General features: G+C 48.2%; 2 long non-coding RNA genes and 3 other non-coding genes across 5 annotated transcripts in view; 3 read left to right on the top strand and 2 right to left on the bottom strand.

Moving 5' to 3' along the window:
- LOC127041589 (uncharacterized) overlaps positions 1–13,792 on the bottom strand; it is a 244,742-nt gene that overhangs the window by 129,994 nt on the left and 100,956 nt on the right. The gene's annotated exons all lie outside the window — the stretch shown is intronic.
- The window catches only part of LOC127041588 (uncharacterized), a 271,683-nt gene that overhangs the window by 209,381 nt on the left and 48,510 nt on the right, over positions 1–13,792 (top strand). The window contains exon 2 of the long non-coding RNA XR_007771682.1: positions 2,004–2,115. This is a non-coding gene — a long non-coding RNA (uncharacterized LOC127041588). The remainder of the gene's footprint in view (positions 1–2,003; positions 2,116–13,792) is intronic.
- Positions 1,721–1,793, top strand: TRNAV-AAC (transfer RNA valine (anticodon AAC)). Its single transcript has one exon. It is a non-coding gene; the product is annotated as a tRNA-Val (tRNA).
- Positions 3,711–3,782, bottom strand: TRNAR-UCG (transfer RNA arginine (anticodon UCG)). The gene has a single exon. It is a non-coding gene; the product is annotated as a tRNA-Arg (tRNA).
- Positions 6,992–7,064, top strand: TRNAK-UUU (transfer RNA lysine (anticodon UUU)). The gene has a single exon. It is a non-coding gene; the product is annotated as a tRNA-Lys (tRNA).

The following is a 13,792-nucleotide window of genomic DNA, read 5'->3' as shown; positions in this document are numbered from 1 at the left end:
AGGCTCCTTTTATTGATATATTATTGATACATGTGTGCACACACAGAGAGACAGCGTATTCCCTAGCAAGGGTTAAGCCGCTCTCTCGAACTGATTTTCGCCAGTGCTTATAAAGCTTAAAACCGCAAATTATCATATTTAGCTTACACATAAATCACAACCTTATTTGGCTATCATAGGGCATACATTGCAGAAGCACAATTAATATTATCCTTATATGGTATAACATATGTAAAATTGCAAACCTTTATCTTTTTACTTCCTCATGGATGTTTACATGATTGTCAGAAGACCCTGACATCAGTTACCCTACTTGCGGTCAAGCTGACCAGCCTTGCAAGGCCCTTTGGGATTCAGTGTCTGGTATTCAGTTCCTGATTCCGGCCAACTGTTTCTATGCTGATACTTGGATTATTATGCTAACGCAGGCTTTTTAATATGTTACTTTAGGGCAGTGATGAGTTGGTTATTAGGGGACTTTCTTTGAGTTTTCCCCTTGTGCTAGCAGCATGATCATGGTTTGTGTATAACGAAACTGCCTTCTGGGAGTGCAGTTCCGCGGTGGTTAATATAGCAACTTATTCCTTATGTGTTAGTAGTCTTAAGACCTAGGGCCTATACTTATGATTTATTATAAGTGATGTATTTTAGATTTATTATAAGAGGGGGGTTAATTTTCCCTATCACAACAAAAACACTAACCCAGGAACCTATCCTTGCAACAAAGCCCGTTGACAACTCTGTCCACATATCTATTCAGGGTACGCCATTATAGGACCTAATCACATCAGCCACACTATCAGAGGCTCATTCACCTGCATATCTACCAATGTGATATATGCTATTATGTGCCAGCAATGCTCCTCTGCCATGTACATTGGCCAAACCAGACAGTCTCTACGTAAAATAATAAACGGACACAAATCACATGTCAAGAATTATATCACTCAAAAACCAGTCGGAGAACACTTCAATCTCCCTGGTCACTCGATAGACCTAAAAGTTGCAATATTACAACAAATAACCTTCAAAAACAGACTTCAACGAGAGACTACTGAATTGGAATTAATTTGCAAACTGGACACCATTAAACTAGGCTAGAGTAAAGACTGGGAGTGGATGGGTCATTACACAAAGTCAAACTATTTCCCCATGTTTATTTGTCCCCCTACTGTTACTCACACCTTCTTGTTAACTGTTGGAAATGGGCCATCCTGATTATCACTACAAAAGGTTTTTTCTCCTGCTGATAATAGCTCACCTTAACTGCTCACTCTCGTTATAGTGTGTATGGCAACACCCATTTTTTCATGTTCTCTCTCTCTCTCTCTATCTCTTCCTGCTGTATTTTCCACTGTACGCATCCAATGAAGTGGGTTTTAGACCACGAAAGCTTATGCTCAAATTAATTTGTTAGTCTCTAAGGTGCCAGAATTACTCCTCTTTCTTTTTGCAGATAAATTGATGGAGGTTAAGTCCATGAATGGCTATTATCCAGGATGGGTAAGGAGTGGGTTCCCTAGCCTCTGTTTGTCAGAGGGTGGAGATGGATGGCAGGAGAGAGATCACTTGATCATTACCTGTTAGGTTCAATCCCTCTGGGGCACCTGGTATTGGCCACTGTTGGCAGATATGATGCAGGGTTGGATGGACCTTTGGTTTGACCCAGTATGGCCATTTGTATGTTCTTATGAAGGGAGGGGTAAAATACTACAGCAGAGTTTCTGTAGTGTAGTGGTTATCACGTTTGCCTAACACGCAAAAGGTCCCTGGTTCAAAACCAGGCAGAAACATGAGAGCTTAATTTTCCCAGCTCCTGCTGTTGTAGGAGCAGTAGAGATTTCTATCCTCGAAAGGTCTGTTATACTTTCCCTGTTCCCACTTTTGTCTCCTCTCCCTCTCTGAATGCCTGTGAAGTGGCTTCCCCCCCTCCCACTCCCTTCTGGACTGCTTGTGGGATGAATGTTCTGGTTGAAGAGCAGAAGAGCTCCCAGGTAGACAAGGTGTCTGGGACTCTAATTAGGCAGCACTCACACACCCAGAGCATGGACACTGCCCAAGGTGGAGTGTGACCAACCAGATGCAGCCAAGTCATCTCTAGTCGCAGGCCATGAGGTGTAGGCCCTTAAAAGGGGAAGGGGCCATGTGCTCAGGAGAGCACTCACAAGCTTTTACCTCCGGTGAATGCCCTTTGCCTGGACCATTTGGCCAGTGGTTCTCTGCCTTGTATTTCATTATGCCTCAGGAAGACTTACCTTCATCACACCGTCCATAGCTGCCCTGTGAGACACTTACCTTGCAGAATCCTGACATCTCCAGTGCTGTGCATGTCCTGGGAGTGTGAGTATGCGAGTGCACATGTGACCCCTCCTCCCCCGCTTATTTTGAGCTTAGCTATCAGTATAATAAATGTGCTGCTATCTGCCAGACTCTGGTGGGTCATTAGTCCTCCCTACACTTACTAGCTGGCCCAATTTTGGGTAACACCTGCGATAACCCTAACCCCCGCATGGCAGATGGTGGGGAAATGAGCTGAGGAAAAAGCCTTGGCATCAGCAGGGGAAAGCTAGATGATCTTGGAGAGTCACCTTTTGAAGCCTTGTGGCTTGGATTCCTCTGCCCTTGGAGATTGGCCTGCAGAGGCCGGCTCTTCCTGCTGGCCTCCTTTGTATGACTTGCCAAAGGAGGAAGTTAGGCAGGAATGGGGAAAAAGAGGAAAGTCGAGCTGAGGAAGGCAGGGCAGAAGCTAAGTGCCTCAGTGCGGCTAAGTGGGGTTAGTAGAGTGCCACCATTCGTTCTGCAAAGCCTGGGGTGGTGGGGTTGGCTACTGGGAGGTAGAATCCTGTGCCTGCCACTTGGCTTCCCAGGGATGGCTACTTGCATCCCAGAAGAAGAAGGATGGTTCTGGGTGAAAGGAAGGCAAGCAACACTATGGGAGGAAATTTGAGTGCAGGGTGCTGGCTATGCGCTGGGGGAGGGGGTTGGGATTCAGGAGAGGTGGCGCTTACCCCGGGCAGTCCAGCTCCCAAAGTGACCAGTACACACAACCCTGTGTCAGCAGCTCCTAGGTGAGCCATGCCAGGGGGTCTCTGTGTGCCGCTGCCTGCAGGCGCTGCCCCCAGAGCTCCCATTGGCTGCAGTTCCTGGCCAATGGAAGCTGCAGAGTTGGTACTAGGGGCAGGGGTAGTGAATGGAGACACTCCGCGCGCCCCAGCGGATGCTGGGACATGCTGGCCATTTCTGGGAGTGGCATGGAGGGACGGAGGCAGTGTGGGCAGGGAGCCACCTTAGTGCTGCTGGCACATCTCTGCACACCCATTAGGGGAAGGGGGCAGAGGGCATCCATGTGCTGCCTGGGGTAGGGGCAGTGCAAAGAGCTGCCTCCCCTCCCGGGTCTATTACAGGAGAGGAGGGGGGTCTTTTGGCCTGTAAGGTGCAGCAGGTTGGACTAGATGATCCCAATGCTCCCTTCTGACCTTAAAGGCTCCAAGTCTAAAAGGGAGAGATAAATAAAGGAAGTTTTTTTAAAAAAATAAACCAAACATTGTAATACCAGGATGACTGCAACAGCTTATTGTATAGTCCCACCCCTTTCTTCCTCCATTGTGTTTTGAATGCCCTGCAGGACATTGATTCTCTCATTCCGTTAATAAACTGATACAATGTGACTGAAATTAAACCAGTTCCCAGGGGAGAAGACATCACATCATTGCATTGGCTGGGAATTGAACCCAGGTCAACTGCTTCGAAGGCAGCTATGCTCACCACTATACCACCAATGCACCTGGCAAAAGTGCCACTTATGCTTGCCAAATGAGGCTAGAGCAGCATTGAGGAGATTTTCAGCCTGTTAAAATGTACTGGATTCTCATCACTAAAAAAAAAACACCTCCATCTTCACTTGAGTTTGAACCATCAGCCTTTCAATTAGTCACCAAAGCTGTTAATCACAGGGGATGTCTGTACTACGGGTATCACAGCATTCCTTCTCAGATCTGAACCTTAGAGTTCAGAAAATGAGAAACTAGCACCTGAATCCTCTAAGCTTAATTACCAGCTTAGATTTCATAGCACTGCCACCACCCAAAAATATAGTGTTTTGGGGCACTCTTACCTCCCCAGCATTCCCTGGGGACCCCAGGAACCCAGATCCCTTGGGTTCTTAAAACAAGGAGAAATAAACCATTCCCTTACCTTTCCCCCTCCCAGAATTTCCCTCCCTGGGCTATCCTGAGAGATACTGATCCATCCTCTTAAATCATCATACAGAGAAGCATCTCCCTTCCTTTCCACAAAGAGGCAAACAGATTCAAGGAAAACAAAGAGAGACTCTATCTCTCCCCCTCCCGTCTCCCCGCCACCCATCCTGGTGAGTTATCCCAATCCCCTGGAATAACACAAGGGAAACAAGGAAAAAAAATCAATCAAGTTCTCTAAAAAAAGAAATCTTTTAATAAAAGAAAGGAAAAAGTAAAGAATTATCTCTGTAACTTCAAGATGTAAATATTACAGGGTCCTATAGCTTACAGACACCAGAAAGAGACTTTCCCCCCAGTACCAATACAAATCAAAATATTCCCAGCAACTACACATATAAAAGTTAACCAGCCAGATCCACAATTGCAAATAGAGTAAAACAATCAAAAAGCCTAAACCGCCTGTTTTTACTTACTATTTGAAAAGAAACTTAGAGAGCCTGTAGTAATGTCTGGTCTCTCTCAGACCCTCCGAGAGAAGAACACACAACGGACAAAGAACACACACAAAAACTTCCCTCCACCCAAATTTAAAAGTATCTTGTCTTCTGATTGGTCTTCTGGTCAGGTGTCCAGTTCCCTGCATGTAACCCTTTACAGGTACAAGAGACATTAACCCTTAACAATCTGTTTATGACAACGGGATTATTCCAATTTTACAGAAACCAGTTTTTGGAAACAGATTGTATAAAGTCGAGTGCATGCGGCCCCACTAAGCACATTAATTCGGCGGTGTGCATTGATGTACCAAGGCTAGCATTGATTTCCAGAGCGTTGCACTGTGGGTAGCTATCCTATAGCTATTCCATAGTTCCCGCAGTCTCCCCCGCCCATTGGAATTCTGGGTTGAGATCCCAATGCCTGATGAGGCTAAAACAGTGTCATGGGTAAATGTCATCACTCACTCCTCCCTCCGTGAAAGCAACAGCAGACAATCATTTCGCGCCCTTTTCCTTGGATTTCCCGGGCAGACGCCATAGCATGGCAACCATGGAGCCCGTTCAGCCTTTTTTCACTGTCATCGTATGTCTAATGGATGGTGCTGATAGACGCGGTACTGCATTGCTACACAGTAACATCCTCTTGCCTTTTGCAAGTTAGCAAAGATGGTTACCAGCCATACCGTCCCGTCTGCTGCTTTGCAAGTTGACAATGACAGTTACCAGTTATACTGTACTGTCTGCTGCTGTCATTGGTGCTCCTGGCCGGCCTCAGTGAGGTCGGCCGGGGATGCATGGACACAAATGGGAATGACTCCCCGGGTCATTCCCTTCTTTAAGTTTTGTCTAAAGGGAGAGTCAGTCCTGTCTAGACTATCAGGTAAGTCTACTAAAGAACAAGAGAGGCCAAAGGCCACTCCCAGTCAGAGCCCGAGACATCCCACAGAAATGATGAGCTGCATGCCATTCTAGTGGGTGCCCCTGCAACAACCCCACCCATTGCTTCCCTCCTCCTCCAACCCTCCTAGGCTACTGTGGCAGTGTCCCCCCATTTGTGTGATGAAGTAATAAAGAATGCAGGAATTTGAAACAACACTGATTTTATTGCCTTTGCAAGCAGAGCTCAAAGCGGGGAGGGGAGGGCTGCCTCCAGCTGCTATGATATTCCAGGCAAGACTGAATCTCCATTAGACAAAGCTTAAAGAAGAGAATGACCTGGGAGTCATTCTCATTTTTGCCCAGGCCCCCCGGCCGACCTCACCGAGGCCGGCCAGGAACACTCACGGGATGATGATGAAGGATACCAGTTCTACTGTACCTTCTGATGTAGGGAAGGGAAGGGAAGGGGATGCTGCTGTGTAGTGCTGCAGCACCACGCCTGCCAGCAGCATCCAATAGACATAAAGTGACATTGAAAAAAGGCAAGAAACAATTTTTTTTCGTTTGCTTTCATGGGGGGCGGGGGCGAACAACATATACCCTGAACCACCAGCAACAATGTTTTTGACTCTTCAGGCTTTGGGAACTCAGCCAAGAATTCAAATGGTTTTCAGAGAGTGTGGGAACTGTGTGATAGCTACAGTCATCAGTCGCCCCTCCCTCTGTGAGCGTCCATTTCATTCTTTGGCTTTCTGGTACGCTTCCTCCTTAAGTTTCAGCACTGTGTTGAGTCCCTGCTGTGGCCTCTGTCCGTCATAACCTTGGAGATTTTTTCAAATGTTTTGGCATTTCGTCTTTTGAAACAGAGTTCTGATAGAACAGATTCATCTCCTCATATAGAGATCAGCTTCGGTATCTCTCATACGGTCCATGCTGGAGCTCTTTTTTGATTCTGGGACTGCATGGCCACCTGTGCTGATCGGCACTCCATGCTGGGCAAAAAGGAAATTAAATTCAAAAGTTTGCGGGGCTTTTCCTGTCTATCTGGCCAGTGCATTCAAGTTCAGATTGCTGTCCTGAGCGGTCACAATGGTGCACTGTGGGATAGCACCCAGAGGCCAATACCATCGAATTGCGGCCACACTAACCCTAATCCGACATGGCAATACCGATTTCAGTGCTACTCCCCTCGTCGGGGAGGATTACAGATATTGGTACTAACAGCCCTTTCTATCAATATAAAGGCCTTCGTTTTGTGGACAGGTGCAGGGTTAATGAGATTTAATGCTGCTAAATTTGATATGAACTCGTAGTGTTGACCAGACCACACAGAGCAGCAGGTTTCCCCTATTGTTTCCTGCTCTTGTTTTCTTCACTAGTTTCTCTTCTGCACCAACTTGCCCTTCTCCTTTGTGAGCCTGGCTAGCTCTGTTGGCAGAGCATCAGACTTTTAATCTGAGGGCCCAGGGTTCAGGTCCCTGGTCAGGTGATAAACTACTCATAAGGATCTTATGCTGTCTTTCTGGAGTCCTTTCTGATGTTCCTTTTTCTCTTCAGGAGTTTCCCTTTCCTCAGAAAGGCCTTTCTGTGTGTGGGTTTGAAGGGGCAACTTCCTGACAGCCCCTCTGTCCTTGCAGCCTGGAGGAATAAAGGCCTCTGGGCATATAGCATGTTCCTTCCCTGCACACACACACATACAAACACACAGAATATCCCTAAGGAACTAGAATCACCTGCTGCCTTCCCGTTTCTTGCTGGATTCCCAAACGAGGATGTTCTACAGCCCAAACCCATGTCCCTTTTTTCCCAGTGCCCCTCAATCCCAACCCTCAGTCCCTCCTATGCACACTGCTCCTCACTCTGAACCAGAGCCTACTCCTCTTCACCATTCTCCTCTGTCCCAATCCACAGCCCCCTCCTATTCCCAGTGCTCCTCAATCCCAACCCACAGCTCTCTCCTCCTTACACTGCTCCTCAATCCCAACCCACAGGCCCCTCCTCCTCACGCTGCTCCTCAATCCCAACCCACTGCTCCTTCCTTCCCTCCAGCAGTGGGTGCCTCAGACCCCCTCAGGAAGATTTTCTTGCAAGGTTTCGTGTATGAGTCTGCATGTGGATTTTACAGTATGTTGGAAATATGTTGGTTTGCTTGCCAAAATGATCCCTTTTGGCTGGTGTTGGATTCCCAGTCTCCTTGTTATTGGGGCAGGAGAAATAAAGGGCTGTTATCCTTGTTGTGTGAATTGAGGGCAGCCCAACGGTGCTTGGCAGACCCCGATTCAGGGACTCACCCTCAATTCAATAGCACTCGCTAGGCAGGGGAACGGGGTTCCAAAGCCAAGTGGGCTGGGCCTTGGGTCCTAATACTAAAATTTAGGAGTTAGATCAATGTTAGGACAGGGTGGCAGTGAAGGAATTAGTGAGTCCCTAGACAACATAGTGAGTATGGTGCCTTCTTATTTTCCCCCTTTTAAACCCAGGATGGCAGGTGAACTGTACAGAGGCACCTCTGGGCTTGCACTGACTAAGGACAACAGCTGTGAGTGGGATGAAGAGCAGGGATGGCTCATGTTAAAGGACTTTTGGTTAATGGACTTACTAACCATAGAGAGAAGGGCACTGCCCAGCTTATTTGGGGGTGGGTCTTTTCCTTGTAGTTTAGGTTTATGAGTTGGGGCTGCTGACATGACTTCTGCTAACCCTGGGCTTACACTGCAATGTAGACATATTCTGAGAGGGCATCTATACTGTGATAAAAGCCCTGTGGCCCGACTGGCCTGGATCATCTGACTTGTTCTCCTGGGTCTCACGTTGTGAGGCTAAAAACTGCAGTGCAGACATTTGGGCTCAGACTGGAGCTTGGCCTCAGAGACCCTCACCCCTCATGGGGTCTTGGAGGCTGGGCTCAAGCCCAAGTGTCTACATGGTAATTTTATAACCCTGCAGCACAAGCCCCACAAGCCTGAATCAACTGACCCAGGGTTTGAGAATAGTGACTTGGGTATGTTTATGACAATGTAGACATAATGCTATGCTATGTCCAGACTGCAATGAAACACCCAAGGCTGCCCCATGCCAGCTCAGGCTCCCGAGGCTTTGGCTGTGGGGTGGTAAATTTGCAGTGTAGATGTCTCAGCTCAGGTTCAATACTGGACTCTGGGCCCCCTCAAGGTTGGCAGGGAGTTTAGCAAGCAAAAAAGGTAAAACCACAATGAAGTATTACCCTGGACTCAATGACATTTCTCCATTGGTCTGTCTGCTTTGGGGCAGGGATAATAGCACATCCTGCTGCATTCGTTATTTCAAAGGGCGGTTTAGGATTTTCATTCTCATACATGATGCACAAAGCAGGACTTAACACTCAGTATAACCTAAATGAGCCACCCACAGATTCTGGCAGCCACAAAGGGCATTTGGTGTGAGAGCCCAGACCTGCCCCTGCCTCTGCCCCAGTCCCAGGGGTGGGAGGTCATCCACGACCTACTAGCTGTGAACTCCTAAACTTTCAGTAACTCTATTATCAGTGCCTGGAGTGTTATTTAAACCATAAGAAAAACCACACTGGGCTAGACCAAAGAACCATCTAGCTCTGAATATTGTCTTCTGACAGCAGCCAAGAGCAGGTGCCCCAAAAGCCACTCAACAAGGCACCACTGAGAGTTATTATCCCTGCCCCAAAAGCAGACAGACCAATGGAGAACTGACATGACTCCAGGGTAATACTTCACTGCGGTTTTACCATTTCCACTTGCTAAACTCCCTCCCAACCTTCTGGGCTCCTAGAGCAGGGTACTGAGCCTGAGCCCAGACACGTACACTGCAACTTTACAGCCCAAGCCACATGACCCTGATTACTCCAACCCAGGCCTGCCCTGGATGTTTCATTGCACTGGAGACCTACCCTAACATTATGTCTGCACTGTGATTAACACACCCAGGGCACCTGTCTGAAAGCCCGGGTCAGCTGACTCAGGCTTATGGGGCTGGGGCTGCAAGACTATAAAATGACAGGGCAGACATATGGACTTGAGCCCAACCTCTGAGACCCCACGAGGGGTGAGGGTTTCTGAACCCAGGCTTCAATGTGAACACAAATATCTGCACCACAGTTTTTAGCCTCTCAGCCTCAGCATAATGAGCCCAAGTTACATGACCCAGGCCAGCCATCCTGCCATCTTTATCCCAGGAGAGATGGACTCTAAGGGTACGTTCCCATTACAATGTACGCCCAGGTGTGGCACGCTGTGCTCAAAGCAGCACCCTGCAACCCCCATATTCACCATTCTCATATAGTGATGATACATTTTGATCAAACTCTGCCTGGTGAGGGATCATTTTAAAAATCTTGAACTGTTCATCCATTGAACATTAATGTCTTCTTGCATTCTATGTGCTCACATTGGTTTGGGATGTTATGAAGTTTGCTCTGTGTGCATTACAGAAATATGTTATGAGGTTGGGAAATGCCCAGACCAGCCTTTCAGGTGCAAAAATGGAGGAGCCAGACTTGCTGCTGGCCCATTGAAGGTATCCACACTCCCAAGGACTATCTCACGAACCGTGTTCAATGCAGACTTCTCTGAGATAGCCCAGCAACAATGGACAGTGCTTGACTCATGTCATAGCAAAGGTGCTTCCTAGCAAGTTGGAAGAAACTATGAAAGGGAAGTAGAGACATTATGAATTGGCCTCTCTCCCCCACAACTCAACAGCTGGAAACACATCTGGAGGACAAAGACTGAACTGAGATAAATGAGAAGAGAATAATAATAATACATTCAAATCAAAGTTCTCAAACATACTAGTATTGGTTTTTCAGCAGAAAATTTTCAGTTTGGGGAATTTTCTTTTCCCGGTCAGACCTTGCCAAGGGAAGCAGGGAGAAAATGTTTGACTTGCCTTCTTCAGGACAGCTTGCCCTAGAAATTCTAGCTGTGGGTCACTGTCATGGCCTTGCTGAGAAATGGGGTATTTTTATAATTTGAGGAGGTATCAGGGTGTTTGGGGGAGATGATGAGGATGTTACCTTTTGAGATAAAAACTAAGAAATACAGAACTAGAGAATTTTTTTTTTAGAAATCTGAGATTTAGACATTTTATTTAAAGCCAGGGAGAGGAAGGGGAGAGGGTTGTCTGAGTTTCTGAGAAGGTTTTTGTTTGCAGGAAGCATTATTGTTTGATCTGTCATTGTACCAAAGGGGAGATGGTTGTCTATAAAGGAGGGGTGAAGACTAAAAGCATCCCATGACGATGGGATTCAAACCCATGCAGAGCACAATGGATTAGCAGTCCATCACCTTGACCTCTCAGCCACCTCATCTGACTTGCTAAGAAAAAGACAGGAGGAGAAATCTAGGCCTGCAGTGATAGGGACAATATGGAGTTTTTAAATACTAAGCAGAAGCAGGGGCTGAATAAGCTATGAAGTAGCTAGGTATGACCTTGCTCCTGTCTCGAAAATAACCCTTAACTGTGTGGTGGTCTATTTCATTACTTCAGAGTGGCTGAATGTACATAATAGACTCATAGACTGGAAGGGACCTCGAGAGGTCATCGAGTCGAGTCCCCTGCCCTCAAATGTTTGTAGTTGGGTTGCTCTTGTTCTAGGGTACACGCACCCCTCAAATCCGAAGCAACACTGTCATAGGCCGAGGGCTGGAGTTGATTACTTCTTGAGCTCCCTTCCACCCTGACATTTCTGTGGTTCTGGGCTTTGTCCCTTGCTCTTTGGAAGAACTCCTCATAAACATCCCCTGGCCAACCTGGTTATCCTCCTTCCCATCCCTTCGTACAACTCCCTTGTTCTATGAAGCCTAGAAACACATGCCAATGGTTAGGCAGGTTGTGTGCTGAGATCACTATCAGTATGACAGATGATGTCTTATTGTTTCCTTGTGCTCTCTTTGTCCTTATTCAGGGCCATTGCACCTGTATTCCCCCTCTGTGGTCCAGCAAGGGCACCCATTCTCAGACTGTCCAGCTGGCACCTCTCTTGGGTAGAAACCCACATCTCTCTGGCTCCTAGCTGTAGTATCTCCAGGCTGCACTGCTCCCTGCCTACAGTGTGAATTCCCCACTAAGGCAGATCCTCTCCCTCAGCAGGCCAGCTTGGCCTTTCTTCCTCAGAGGCTAGGAACAGCAGAACTGCCCCTAGTTAAGGTACGATACAGCCCATGGCCAGCAAACAGTGATTCTCAAGGTAAAGGCGTTACAGAGAGAACATATTAAACAATAAAAGAACCTATATGCCTGCTAACCAGAGATCACCCCAATGGTTGGGAGGGGCGTGGGGAGTGGCGGTTCGAGCGGGGGCGGGGGCTGGGTTCCCTCCCCAGCTCTGGGATGGACCTGGGCAGTAGCGGTTCCATCAGGGGTGGGGCACTGTCTTCCCTCCCCAGCTGTGGGAGGGGCCTTGGGACTGGCAACTCCAGCGGGGGAGGGGCTCTTCTTTCCATCCTCAGCTCTGGGAGGGGAGTGGGAAGTGGCAGATCGAGTGGGGGAGGGGCGCTGGCTTCCGTCTCCGGCTCTGAGAGTTCTGGGGAGGGTCGGATGGAGCGGGGGCGGGAGGATTGGTTCTCTCGCCAGCTCTGGGAGGCCAGTGGGGAGCGGTGGTTAGAGTGAGGGAGGGGCGCTAGCTTCCCTCCCCAGCTCTGGGAGGGGCCCAGGGAGTGGCGTTTCCAGTGGGGGTGGGGCACTGCCTTCCCTCCCCAGCTATGGGAGGGGCCTGGGGAGTAGCAGTTCGAGAGGGGCAGGGCGCTGGCTTCCCTCCACAGCTCTGGGAGGGACCTCGGGGGTGGCGGTTCCAGCGGGGGCAGGGCTGTGACGTTATGAGTGTACTATAAAATCTCAGTTAAAGGTGATAGGGCCAGAAAGAGTTAATTAACTCACCTCACCGACTGACCTGACCCATGGGTGAACCTTAAGGACTGGTTAGGAAGATCTGTAAATGAATAGAGCTTTGAAATGCAAGTCTGCATTGTTGGAGGTAGAAGGGGAGGTGTTTGGTCAGGTCTTGTGATGTAAGCAAACGAGTCTTGTCTATTGCTATAGTTTTAATTGAAGGATCAAAAAAGGAATATTAGCATTTATGATGATACTCAAGTTAAATAGTATTATTGTCTATATATCTCTTTGACGGTTGTGGTAACCTGTATCTGAACTGTTTAATGGATAAATGACTCTGTGCTAATTGGCAGGATGTTTGGGAGAAGGAGTTAAGCCTATTGTTTTCTCAGGCCGAAAGGCTGCTGGAAATGTATAAGAAGCCTGGGACATGATCCTTCTCATCTCAGATCTGCTTTGGGTTTCAAAAGGGGGAGCGACCTTGAATATGGAAATTGGGCTATAACCTATAGACAATTTCTAAAAGGACTCTTGGCAACTACAAGCTCACCTCTGCTATACATCTGAAACTCAAGAATTAAATTCAAGTCTGTCTGTATATGGATCTTTTAAACAACACTCTCTTATTTTTTAATAAATTTTAGCTTAGTTAATGAGAATTGGCTGTGGCGTGTATTTTGGGTAAGATCTAAGTTATAATTGAACCTTGGTATCTGGCTGATCCTTTGGAATAAGAAGAACCTTTTCTTTTATATGATGAAGTCAGATTTTCAGGAATCATCATCATATCTGACAGGTGTGTCTGGACGGAGGCCTGAGGCTGGGCACTTTAAGGGAACTACGTGATATAAACTTTTAAGTAACCAGTGAGGTACTATAGAAGCTGTTGTGTGCTGGTTGGTAAATCTAAGTATCGGAATAACCACCAGCGTTTGGGATTTGTCTGCCCTGTTTTGTAAGCAGTTCACCCTGATTGAGAGACCTCACCTGGCTCCCACAGGCAGCACCGTTAAACGGCCGCTCCCCAGTCCCCACACAGAGCCGGAGGGGGAAGGCAGCACCCCACCCCCGCTGGAACGGCTGCTCACCGGTCCCCTTGCAGAGCTGGGGAGGGAACCCAGCGCCCCGCCCCCAAAGGAACGGCCGACCCCAGTCCCCTCGCAGTGCCAGGGAGGGAAGGCAGCGCCCCACCCCCGCGGCAACGCTGCTGCCCAGTCCCCTCGCAGAGCCAGGGAGGGAACCCAACACCCGGCCACCGCAGGAGGGAAGGTAGAGCCCCACCCCCGCAGGAATGGCTGCTGCCAATTCCACTTGCAGAGCTGGGGAGGAAACCCAGCGCCCCACTCCCGCAGGAACGGATGCTCCCCGGTCCCC

The sequence above is a fragment of the Gopherus flavomarginatus genome (genome assembly GCF_025201925.1).
Source record: "Gopherus flavomarginatus isolate rGopFla2 chromosome 13 unlocalized genomic scaffold, rGopFla2.mat.asm SUPER_13_unloc_3, whole genome shotgun sequence".
Lineage (NCBI taxonomy): Eukaryota > Metazoa > Chordata > Testudines > Testudinidae > Gopherus > Gopherus flavomarginatus.
Note: the sequence above shows the minus strand (reverse complement) of the source record. Positions and strands in the feature narration are given on the sequence as shown.